The following is a 13,632-nucleotide window of genomic DNA, read 5'->3' on the forward strand; positions in this document are numbered from 1 at the left end:
GTTTTAAATAAATTTATTGGAAGAGTGAACAAATGCATGGCTTACAGGGGGGGGGAAACAAAATAGGATATGAAAATATCAAATGGTGGGAACATAACAATTGATTTTAAGAAATGGGAAAGTCCTTGGCTTGGATTTGTAACTAATGGAAATAATCAGTATATTTTTCCTTCCTGAGTGCTGTAAATAATAGTAATGTCAGCCAGACATGGTGTTGCATGCCTGTAATCCCAGCTGCTTGGGAGGCTGAGGCAGGTGGATCAAGACTTCATAACCAGCCTCACAGCTTAGTGAGGCCTTAAGCAACTCAGCAAGACTCTGTCTTTAAATAAAATATTAAAAGGGGTTAAGCAACTCTGGGTTCAATCCCAGGTACCCCCCCAAAAAAATAAAAAAAAATTAATAATAGTAGTATCTTCCAAAATCAGAGAAATAACTATTTTATGTGTTGTACTCTAGCTTTGACCAATACTGCCAACCTGGAGGATGGTGTGGAGTAAGCATGTAAGTCATGGTCAAAGCAATGTATTTGGACATTATCTTGTAATAGAAATTTCAGTGAGCTGCCTTTTTGTGCTGATTTTCTGTTAGCATTACCATTACTAGTTAAAACCAAACAGATTTATGAATAGTGAGAAAGAACTCACACTTGCTTAGCTTATGCTATGTTTCTTTACAATGGAGACCTAACTGATTATAAAATACATTATGGCCTTCCCAGGTTTTGAATATGAGCTACTCTTTATGTTGTTACCTTGGAAAAATTTCTGCAGATGCTGATTATTAAGGGGTTTTTTTGTTCTTCTGTTGTGTATGTGAGCAAGAAACCCAATGTTTTATGCTCCCTTGCTGCCTACACAACTGCAGGTAAGAAAATTAACACTATTTGTAAATCAGTGTTTCTGGCACCAATCAATGTTGCCGATATTAAAAGAAAAAGGCTTGGCACAATACGATAGAGTAATGTTGAAGAAGTTGTTATAAGACAAATATAGTCATGTTAGTTTCTGCTTCACTTGCACCAAAGGATGAAAAAAATTAATAGGTAAATGCTTTGGTTTCCCTATGAAAGCATTACATAGAAAATGATGAAAATAATTTCAAATGCTACTTATCAAAAATAGATATCCAAAGAAGGAAAGTCCTAAAATTCTTCTATTTTAATTTCATAGATTTTGGATTTATAGCTTATAATGGCAATGTTTAAAAGAAGATCTGAATTTCTTTACATGGTTATTAATTGCATGACTACAGTATTTGCCTTCTCATTGTTCTAATGTGGAAATGTTTAATATTGGAAGATTCAATCTCAGGACTCAAATTATAGGAGAGTCCCAAAATGTTTGTTGGCCTTGGCTTAACATGGCTACTTTAAAATATTTCTTCTTATATTTAATTTAGCATGTATGGAATAGGAATGTATTCTTAATTCCCTAGTGGACCTGAAGTCTGATTGACCTAAGGTAGAATGAAATCTGTATGTATTTCACATTTAATGTGTGTAAAGCTCTTTACCAGGTGCTTTAAATTGATATGTTTTTTACATAAACTCTAATGTTTTTTATTAAATATCATTTTGCCCATTTTATAGAAATAGGAACTAAAGCTCTGGAGATTTTGGGTATTCTGCCTGATTTTAGTAAGATGATAGATAGGGCAGATTTAAGATTCAGAATCATATCTATCACCTTCATTCGCACATTTTACTTTTATAATTATAAATGAATTTTAAGTATTCAAATGAACAGATGTCTATGTAACTTTATAAATACTTAGCTATTTATAAATTTCTTTTGTTTAAGACAGAATTGGTCACACTTTTTAAAATAAATTATACTTTTATATTATGGAATTTTGGATAGTGAGTTAGTATGGAATGATTTGATTCCTCTTCATGATATTCAGATTTTAGCCAACTTTTAATCTCTAGAACTTGTGTCTATATGCATACACACAGATACATATGTATACATAATGAATTTAACTTCATAGGTACCATAGAGGGTGAGATAGGTTGTGATTATCACCCCCTTTCTACTGATGATAGATGATAAACATGAAGAACTTTATCATTTGTTCAAGTGATAAACTTGGACATTGAACTTAGCCATTGTTTTTTCTAGAATTTTGTATTCTTATTTAACATTAGCAAAGCACTGTAGAATTATTAATTAATTTAATCTCACAGAATACCTATTGCCTAATGTATAATTTCTCAACATATTGTTAACCCACATTCTTTTTTTAACTGAACATATAATTTTCAGCTTCCCCCAAGGGGCTATAATCCCAAGCTAGTAGGAAATTGTTTGTAAGAAGAAAATTGAATTAATTAGAGTATATCTTTCCATCAGCTCCGATGATTTGGTCAAGCTTTACTCTAGACATGCATTACAGAAAAAAAAACTGTTTCTCAAATATAAAAATAAGTTACAGTACTGACTCGATATGTGAAGTATATAGTACATCTTATCATTATTATAATGTATTTCCTCAGGAATCTGTTGACTAAACTCTAAGGTTTTCCACATCACCTTTTCTAGCCTGGCCCAGGCAGCACTTTGGCTTCCTCTGCAGCTGTGCTCCACTGGCACATGGAAGCCTTATCACAGCAGAAAACCTATTCTGCAGAGCAATGTTGCAGAACACAAGTAGCCAGAGCCAGGCTGCCAGGTTGTCCAGTCTCCGTCTCCTTATCTATGTGATCCTAAATGAGTTACTTAAAAGTCTATGGGCTTCAGTTCCTTCTTTTGTAAAGGAAGTGTGATAAAAAGAGTACCTTTCAATATGCTGCCTTAGGATTAATGAGTTTAATATGAAAAATAAGTAAAACAGTATGTAATCTACAGTAGGGGCTGTGTCAGAGTTCGCTATTGCTTTTTTTCCCTAAACGTGTTGTAGGTTATATGATCATACACTTGATTAGTATCTCTGCTGTTTTTAATCTACTATTGTGTTTTGCCCCTTTATTATTTGTTTTGGGGAAAAAATTCCATTTCTAAGAATGATTTTAGTTTAATGGTTAGTAGTCTATAATTTGAAGCTAGACTAACTGACTTTAAAGTCTTGTTGTATTTCTTGGTAGCAGAATGACTTTTAACAAATTAAACTCTCCAAGACTAGTTTTCTTGTTTATAAGATAAAAATGATAATTATACTATCTCCCTCCGTTTTTTTTAGAATTAAAGCCATAATTTGTGTAAAACACTTTTCACCACGTAAGCACCTGGATGAAGAACATTAGTTATTGTGAAATCTTTGTTCAACTTTCCCTCACATATCTCCCAGCTCAAGGTAGAAGTAAAGAATACAATATCTTTGTGCCCATTGAACATTAGAAACATTTTTATCTACTAATATTATTGTTATTTGCATATTTAATAGCTAGAATTGTATTGTTGAGTTGTAGTTGACACTGTATTTGAGAACATTGGTTGACTCCTCTCATGATTATAAAAGATGGAATTTAAGACTAAACTTGAAGTTAAAGAAGGGATATGATTTTGCTGGTTGAGAATTGACAGTGGGGAACAATATGTCATGTCTATTTTGAAGGAAAGTGTGAGAGACAGCTACTTAAAGAGAAATGGCAAAGACATGGGCATGACTTTGGCCTCCTGAAAAATATTAAGGTTCTTAATTTAAGAAAGTTTGCTTCCCTTAATGATTTTCTAGGTTATAGCTTCTTTTATTGCCCATATCTGTGTCCCCAGAGAAAAAGGGCTTCAGATTAAAAACTCCAAAACACACGGAGAGGGATTCCCATGTGCTAATATCTCCTGGAGTGTGCACTTTTATTATTGGTTATTGGCAAATCCTCTCATATCCTATCAGAGAGCTTTCATTTCCCAGTGGACCTAGATTCTGGTTGGCTCTTTCTACTTAGCAGAGAATCACCTTGTGTTCAGAGGAAGGACGTTCCAGGTCTAGATGGACATCTTTCATTGTTTTGCTTGCCATCTATACTGACTTTGAATTCTGTATAAAAGATTTTGATTAATGCTCCTCTTACTCTCAAAGATAAAGAATCGTAGGTTGGCTGGTGTGGCAATTTTCCTGGGCAAGGTTCATGACCCGTGACCAGGTGATGTGGTCAGAGTGCTGCTGTGTCCATTTTTGAGAGCTCCTCATTTTATGGGTTTGAAGTGTGGGGATTACTTCTGGTGAGGTTGATAATCTCCTATTCCTGGTTTTTTTTTTCCTAATATGATCTGGGATGTCTGCATGTCCAAGGCTTTCTAATTTGGTTTGGTAAGTTAGCAGAATAATTTCAATTTGTGCCATATAGTTGTGTTCGTCAGATGTGATTATTCTCTTGTACAAACAAGGTGTAGAAATTCTATTTTACTTAAAATAGATATTGATTTTATCTATTTTATTTTACTTAAAATAGAGTAACTCCTGCTTTACAATATGGATTAACTCAGGGTTAGATGCAGCCAGAAAACCACGGTTCTAATAATGCAGTAACACAGCCTGCTCCTCACAGTCAGAAACAAGAAAATTGAGCTACAATGTCACAGAGAACAGAGAAAACACAGTTAATATCATACTATGAATAGTGAATATAAAATTTCATTTGCATGTAAGCCATTTTCTCTGCCACACAATTTCTGCTTCATGAATGTCTCTTATATTGGAAAAAGAATATGGATTAGAACAAAATACAAAAAAAGGAAAATTCAAAAATTGCTTGATGAATAGAGTCTACTGGAGACTTTTGAAGAGAGGAAAAATTGGATGTCTAATGAAGAAGGGTGCATTTAAAAAAGTATTTTACATGGACTTTAATATCTTTTAGCCAAGAATCCTTAAAGAGATAGAGATTAGAACACTCATAGTCCAATTGCATCACTTATGTTTATGAATTGTAGAAAGAGGAGTAATTACACAGGTTAAATAGATACTTTTTTACATTGAAAGAAATACCCTCTTCTTTTGTCTGTAAGAAATTTAAAATTAACTTCCTTTTCTGAACTATGGTCATTGTATTTCTTCTAAATAAAATCTGTGTCTATTTGTTTTTAATTTATTATTTTGAAGAAACTGAGAATAAACTATGATTGTTTAATAGATAATATAAAGGGATAAGGAAATACTATTTAAAGATGTCATATTGATATAAATTTTTAAATTTTCTTTATCTTTAAAATGTGAACTCATGAAGACAACATGTGGATATGAACCCCATATAATATAAAAAATAATAATTACGGTATTCATTCCTAGGCCACTCATTTCCCCTCCCACTTTTCCAGAAATTCTACACACACACACACACACACACACACACACACACACACACTCGCACTTTCCCTCTTTCACACATTCACATAATCATAATGAAATAACATTTCATCATTAAACTTTGTGATTAATGTTAGTTGAGTTTTAAGTATTTTACAGTATTACCTTCTTGTAATAAATCCAAATCTATTCTGTATGTTAACTGACTATGTATTATATATTCTTATTTATAATACTAATACTTGTGTTCAGATTTTTGTGTTTATGTTTGATAAATGAATATTTTTTTCCTTAAAATGTTCTTATGAGATTTTTATTGCATTTTATTTTTTTTAAAAAATCTCTTCTTAAGTATACACAACAGTAGAGTGTATTTTGACATGCTATGTATAATGGAGTGTAATTTATTCTAATTAGATCCCCATTCTTGTGGTTGTACATGATACAGAGATTCACTGGTCATGCATTCATATGTGAACATAGAAAAGTTATGTACAATTCATTCTACTGTCTTTCCTATTTCCAGCCCCCTCCTTTTCCTTCATTCTACTTTGTCTAAACCACTGAACTTCTATTTTGTTCCTCCCCCTACTTACTATGTGTTAGCAACCACATTTCAGAGAAAATATTTGACCTTTCATGTTTGGAACTGGCTTATTTCACTTAGCATGATACACTCCAGTTCCATACATTTACCAGTAAATGCCATAATTTCATTCTGCTTTATGGCTGAGTAATATTCCACTGTGATACACACACACACACACACACACACACACACACACACACACGTTCTTTATCCATTTATCTATTTGAGGGTACCTAGGTTGGTTCTATAGTTTAGCTATCATGAATTAAGCTGCTAAAACATTGGTGTGGCTGGGTAACTATAGTTTATTGATTTTTAAATCTTTTGGGTATATGTCAAGGAGTGGGATAACTGAGTCAAATGGTGTATCCATTCAAAGTTTTTTGTGAAATCTCCAGAGTGCTATCCAGAGTGGTTGAACCAATTTGGTCCCTCTAGCAAAGTATGAGTGTGCCCTTTTCCCCACATCTATTACTATTTATATTCTTGATTATTGTAGTTCTGATTGAAGTAAGACAGAATTTCAGTATAGTTTTAATTTGCAGTTCTCTAATTGCCAGTGATGCTGAACATTTTTTCAACTATTTGTTCACCATTAGTATTTCTTCTTCTGTGAAGTGTCTCTACAGTTCAACCTTATTGATTAGGTTATTTGATTTGTGTGTGTGTGTGTGTGTGTGTGTGTGATTAAGTGTTTTGAGTTTTTGCATATCCTGGAGATCAATGCTCTATCAGAGGTGCAGGTGACAAAGATTTCTCCAATTTTGTAGTCCGTCTCTTCGTGTTCTTGATTGTTTCCTTTGCAATGAAGAAACTTTCAGTTTGATACTGTCCCATTTATTGATGTTCTACTTCTTGTGCTTTAGGAGTCCTGTTGAGGAAGTTGCTTCCTAAGCTGACATGATGGAGTGTTGGACCTATCGTTTTTGTTTCCTAGTGTGTAGACAGTTGTGATATAATTTTTAGGTCTTTGATTCACTGTGAGTTGAGTCTTTACAGGGTAAAAGAGAGGGGTTCAGTTTTATTCTACTACATGTGGATTTCAAGTTTTCCCAGGACCATTTATTTTTTCTCCAATGTATGTTTTTGGCACTTTTGTCTAGTAGGAGGTAATGATATTTTTATGGGTTTGCCTCCCTGCCTTCTATTCTGTTCCATTAGTCTTCTTTTTGGTTTTGGTGTCAATTCCTGCTGTTTTACTTCTACAGCTCTGTAGTATCATTTAAGGTCTAATATTGTGGTGGCTCCGCTTCACTTTCCTTGGTAAGAATTTCTCTGGCTATTCTGGAACTCTTATTTTTCCAGATGAATTTCATTACTTCTCTATGTCTATAATGAACATCATTAAACATTTGATCACAATTGCATTGAATCTGTATATATAGCTTTGTTACTATTGGCATTTTGACAATATTAATTCTGTCCATCTGAGAACATGAGAGGTCTTTCATCTTCTAAGGTGTTCCTCAATTTCTTACTCAATCTCTGCAGTCTTTATTGTAGAGATTCTTCAGCTCTTTTGTTAAATTTATTCCTAAGTATTTTTTGAAGCTACTGTGAATTGGATTATCTTCGTAATTTTTTTTATAGCCATTTTTTTTTCTGAGTTCATTTTTGAGTTCTAGAAATTTTTCTGGTGGAGTTTTTTGAATCATAAATATAGAATCATGTCAATTGCAAAAAGTAATAGTTTGAGCTCTTCCTTTCCTATTTTTATCCCTTAATTTCTTTCTTTTGCCTATTATTAAAGAAAAAAATACTACCCATATTCCCACCATTTTGTACCATACACTCTGTCTTCCTCTCTAATTAAAATGCAGATTTGAATTATTTTTACTACAAATCACTTAGCCAACCTTCTAAACATATTATTTCCTATCTCTCAACTTGGCAAAAAATCTGCTATAATTTTCTTCACATCATGCTCACATACTAATTATCTACCAACTGATCAGATTTCTGACTTTATATCTAGTTTCCGTATAAATCACTTCCTGACTGTAAAATTCCATTTTTTGTTGGGTAAAAATTGTACCAACTTAAGGTGGTTTAATTAAAAATATTAATTACTTTACCAATTTTCTCCTTTTTTGTGAGATCAACTGATGTTATTTGTAATTATTGAAATCTTGCTCTTATATTTCCAATGTATGAATGCATCATATAGTAATTAGCCATTTTCCAGTTCAAATATATTATTTTCCCATAATTTATTTGTGCAACTGGTGATTCATAGAACATGAATATGTACCTTTACATATTTTTTTTCTATTTAAACTCTTAAAAATTATTTTAAAATTCTCTTCCAAAATCATTACAATGAATTTAATTCTTAGCAGGAATGCACACGATTGTCTTTACCAACAGTCCTCATCTCAGTCTTTTAAAATTTCCTTCTAATATCTAATAGTGATATATCATTAATGTTTTAACATATTTTAGGACATTCTAGAAATATATTTATATTATTAATATAAATTCATTATTATAAAGTGTTTCTCCTCATTTGGGAAAAAAAAAGTTGGAGTATCTACTGTCTCTAGTTGTATATTTTTAAATCTGTTTTAGTGAGCTTTTTTGCCCCTGTGAGCAAAATATCTGACAAGAACAATTTTAGAAGAGGAAAAGTTTATTTGTCACTCATGATTGCAGTCCATAGATGGCTGACTCCATTCAGTAAAGGTCTGAGGTGAGGCAGAATATAATAGAGGAAGGGTATCCAGGGTTAAGCCATTCAGGACATGACAATCAGAAAGCAGAGAGAGTTCTGTTCACCAGGAGAAAAATACACACATTGGTGACCTACATTCTTCATCCTAACCCTATCTGCCTAAAGTCACCACCCAGTTAATCTCTATGAGTGAATCAATCAACTGATTAGGTTACAGCTGTCATAACCTAATCATTTCACCTGTGAACCTTCTTGCATTTTTCTCACATAGGAGCTTTTGAGGGACACCTCATATCTAAACCACAGCATTATTATTCTTACAGGAACTCTTTATTTATTTATTTATTTTAAAAGAGAGAGTGAGAGAGAGGGGGGACAGAGAGAGAGAGAATTTTAACATTTATTTATTTTTTCTTAGTTCTCGGCGGACACAACTTCTTCATTTGTATGTGGTGCTGAGGATCGAACCAGGGCCCCACGCAGGCTACGCGAGCGCGCTACCGCTTGAGCCACATCCCCAGCCCAGGAACTCTTTATTTAGACTGCAGACTTTAGCTCTTGGTCTATGTCTAATGTTGTAAATATTTTTTTTAATTTTTCATTTGAATTTATCTGTGGCCTATTGTTGAAGACTAAGTTTTAATTTTCATATAGTCTGTTCTATCTTTAGTTGTTGCTCTTTCTGTGCTGAGATTCGGATCTTGTTCATGGAAGCTAACTCAGTAATGGAAATACTAACAGCTCTTTCATGTTTGCTCATTTTTATAACAGTAAAACTGCTTCTCAATGTTTCTTTTAAACCAGGGCTGCACTTTCTAATTCTATTTTGACTTTTCCATGTGACTGTGGATGAAAGTGAGTATTCTTGAAATAACAGCCAACCTTTGATAGGGATAAAGTGTGGAAACAAGAGTGATAGCTTTGTGACATCAACTTTTGTAAAAACTGTCATTGGAAAGCAGTATGGAGATTTCTTGGAAAGCTGGGAATGGAACCACCATTTGACCCAGCTATCCCCCTTCTCGGTCTATTCCCTAAAGACCTAAAAAGAGCATGCTACAGGGACACTGCTACATCGATGTTCATAGCAGCACAATTCACAATAGGAAGACTGTGGAACCAACCTAGATGCCCTTCAATAGACAAATGGATAAAAAAATGTGGCATTTATACACAATGGAGTATTACTCTGCATTAAAAAATGACAAAATCATAGAATTTGGAGGGAAATGGATGGCATTAGAGCAGATTATGCCAAGCGAAGCTAGCCAAGCCCTAAAAAACAAATGCCAAATGTCTTCTTTGATATAAGGAGAGTAACTAAGAACAGACTAGGGAAGAAGAGCACGAGAAGAAGACCAACATTAAACAAAGAGGAGAGGTGGGAGGGAAAGGGAGAGAGAAGGGAAATTGCATGGAAATGGAAGGAGACCCTCAGGGTTATACAAAATTACATACAAGAGGAAGTGAGGGGAAAGGGAAAAATAATACAAGGGGGAGGAATGAATTACAGTAGTGGGGGTAGAGAGAGAAGAGGGGAGGGGAGGGGAGGGGTTATAGTAGAGGATAGGAAAGGCAGCAGAATACAACAGACATGAGTATATCAATATGTAAATCAATGGAAGTGTAACTGATGTGATTCTGCAAGCTGTATACAGTGTAAAATGGGAGTTCATAACCCACTTGAATCAAAATGTGAAATATGATATATCAAGAACTATGTAATGTTTTGAACAACCAACAATAAAAAAAAAACTGTCATTTAAAACAGAAACACACATATTGAAGCAAAAGACAGGTTTGCTTCAGTGCATTTGAAGAAAAAAATACTTTCAAATATATAAATCTTCTCTGCTCAAATTACATGTGACTGGGAACTCAGCAGATAATATATTTAAAAATAATTTACAGTTTTTGTCTCTATCTAATCTTAACTCTTCACTAGTCATCTGGTCATAAGTGGTGTGTCAATTCCTATCTCAGAATATTTTCCACTTCTCACTTTCCCTAAATTAAAGGTATTACAAATAGAAATATATAACCTCATTTTATTTAAAATAAATGATTAACCTTATTTTTATGAATTATTTTAAACAGATAAACTCTTGTGTACTTTTCAATATCAGTAACCATGAGCAAATTTACAAATCAATCAAAGACATTCAAATTGAAACAGTGAGAATTCACATTAGTTTACCATTATTCATTAAATGATTGTAAATACTGTGGGAAACAGACACCACTGTGAGTAAAATTCTAATGACAAAAGAACAATTAGAAAATGTTAACCCCCCCATTATATTCCACACAAAGCATTTCTCAGATGTTTAACATTTGCATATGCAGATTTGAGTACAAATCTGACCCCAAGGTTAGAACAGCAGAGGAGATATAGGCCATAGGAAGGAAGAAAATTCAAATCCCTTCTTCCTGTTCTGGTTACCCATCAGACATTTGCAAGCCCAAGAGGAGAATTAGTGTTTACAGCAAAAATGGCCTTCAGGTCCCTGGGAAACATAATGACCATCACCCCATGTCGGTGGTGTTAACCACAGCAAAACTAATCAGGCCTAACCATGCATGGCCCAGCTGTGTGACTTCCAAAATTAAATTTTTTTAAGTCAGCTGGGAACAAATGAAGCTAGAGTGTTTTATAGATTTTTTTTTTCAGATTTTTCCCTGGTGACAAAATAGATTGGTACAAAAATTTCATCTCTTCTTCCCACTTCTACCACTTTCTCTATTTCTGTTTCTTCCTCTTAACAGCCAAGATGATCCAGTTAACTCTAGTTAAATAAATTTCATTCTCCCTTAAAGTTAACTTATTTAAAGTCCATGTCTCCAAATAAGCCACAAAAAAGTGTGATCTTGTTCTTAGCACACTTTTCTATCTTTTCCCTGATTTCATCTGCCATTTTCATCAGCCACTACTCCTTTAACTAGCTCTGTTCCAGCATCATTAACCCTGTGACTTTTCCATGAACTTGTCCGTAACCTCTTTGCTTGTCCAAGCACACATTTTCCTCAGGACTTTTGAATTTAAATACTTTTCTCCAAATGTTTTCTGAGATTACTCATTTGTCTATTCTATGTATTTACTAAAATGTCAACCAAGATGTGGATTTCTCTAACTGTAATATATACAATTGTATTTCCTCCTTTCCAGGACACTGACTATGGCCTGCTTTGCTTTATTTTTTTCTCATGAGTCTTTAAACAATATTAATATATCTATTATTACTTTTCATATTTTCTCCCTCCAGTAAATAAACATTTTTGGTAAATAGAACTTTCTTTCCGTGTTATTTTCTAATGTATTTATAAACAATAAAACTTACCTGAACAGATTAGATATTCAATGGTAATTAATAAATATGTGTTGAGTGGATGAATACTAAATTACTGGAAGAGAAAATATGATTCAAGAAGTAATATCGGACTTGTATGAAAGAATGAAAATTTGGTAAACTTTGATAAAATAAAGAAACAGATACTGTATAAAACAATAATAATTATACTGAAGTTTTTCTTTGAAAAGAATGCTTAAGTAGATTAATCGAATTGCATATTTCATCTTCATTAATATGCTCACTGATTATATTGAGGTACTTCAATATAAAATATCTGTTTGAATTTCTGTATACCATTTGGTGGGTAAAACGATTTATTTTCACAATATGATTAATTAGTGTACTGGACATTTAAAAGAATCTTAAACACAACTGAATTAATAATTGAATGTATTTCAATAACCCTTGATTGGTTCTATTTACCAAATTTCCACACACAGAAAAGAAACTAATAATTCCATGAACTAGAAAAGTCTTCTGAAGATAATAGATTTTTCTCTCATTTCAGGTTAGAGTTCACATAAAATATTTCTTAAGAAAAATATGTGGAGTGCAAGTCAAGGTTGATCATGCTTGGAACTATTTCAATACCTCTAAAAACAGCGAGGCAACAAAGCTAACTAAAATCCTCACCACAGAGGATAGCTACTGGCAGGCACATGCCTTGATGTGAGACTGTGTTCATTAGGTGGCATGTAAGTTCATCTTTCCTGAGAAAAGCTTACCGACGAGTGAGAAAACTTAAACCTCAATACCACAAAGCTTAACAATAAATGAGTTGCACCTTTCAATATTTCAGGTGGAAAAGCTCAATCATATGACAGTTAAAAAATAAATGTTAAAAGACAGCCATTTATTCACATCAAACTAAAAAAAACATTATATTGTAAGTCATAGTTTTTAGTTTTAAGGAATATTGTCTGAAACTTAAATTACTGATTCATCTGGCCCTATTGTGTCTTAGTTTGCATATTTTTCATTCCTCAGCCTTAAAATAAACAAGTAATTCTGACTTCTACACATTACATGTCATTGCCTGGCACTTACACTCTGCAATCATGCAAACAGTACAGAAAATATTTATAATCACCCTTGTGAACTAATCACTGATGAAATTCATTTGCTTTTATTCTTTTTTATTGTGATGCTGCTACATAATAAGATTACACATTAATCAAGGAGTTTGAGTTTTATATTTTTCAAGAAGTGGGGGTATCATCAATTGGAAAACGTAAAGGACAATAACAGTTCACCCATCTCATTCACATTAAATTTGCTACATATGGTTGCGATCTATACAAGACTATGGGTTATTAGAATTTCTTTTTTGGAGGGATGGGTTTTAGTGGGATAAAGTACAAACTCAAATGCTACCTGGCAACATCTTATATTTTTATCTCCTTGATTGCTATAGATGGAATACAGTTTGAGTCTGTACCCCAAAGGATCATATGTTGATATATAATCCTCCTTGTGTGGTATTAAGAGCACAAAAACTTAATTCAAATAGGGGGTTAAGATGTAGCACCTTCAGAAGGTGATTAAAATTAAGTCATCAGGGTGGAATCCCAATGATTGAGTACTGGTGGCTTTATAAGAAGAGAGGTAGATACCAGAAGGACACATACCCACAAATGTTCCCTGTCTCTTGCTGTATGATGCCCTGAGCTGTCTTGGGACTCTACCAACAGGAAGGCTATCACCAGACCTAAGCCCTCAACCTTGGGCCAGAGTCATGGGCCTGGATAAACATCTTTGCTTTATAAATCACCCTG

This window comes from Ictidomys tridecemlineatus, unplaced genomic scaffold (genome assembly GCF_052094955.1).
Source record: "Ictidomys tridecemlineatus isolate mIctTri1 unplaced genomic scaffold, mIctTri1.hap1 Scaffold_48, whole genome shotgun sequence".
Classification (NCBI taxonomy): Eukaryota; Metazoa; Chordata; class Mammalia; order Rodentia; family Sciuridae; genus Ictidomys; species Ictidomys tridecemlineatus.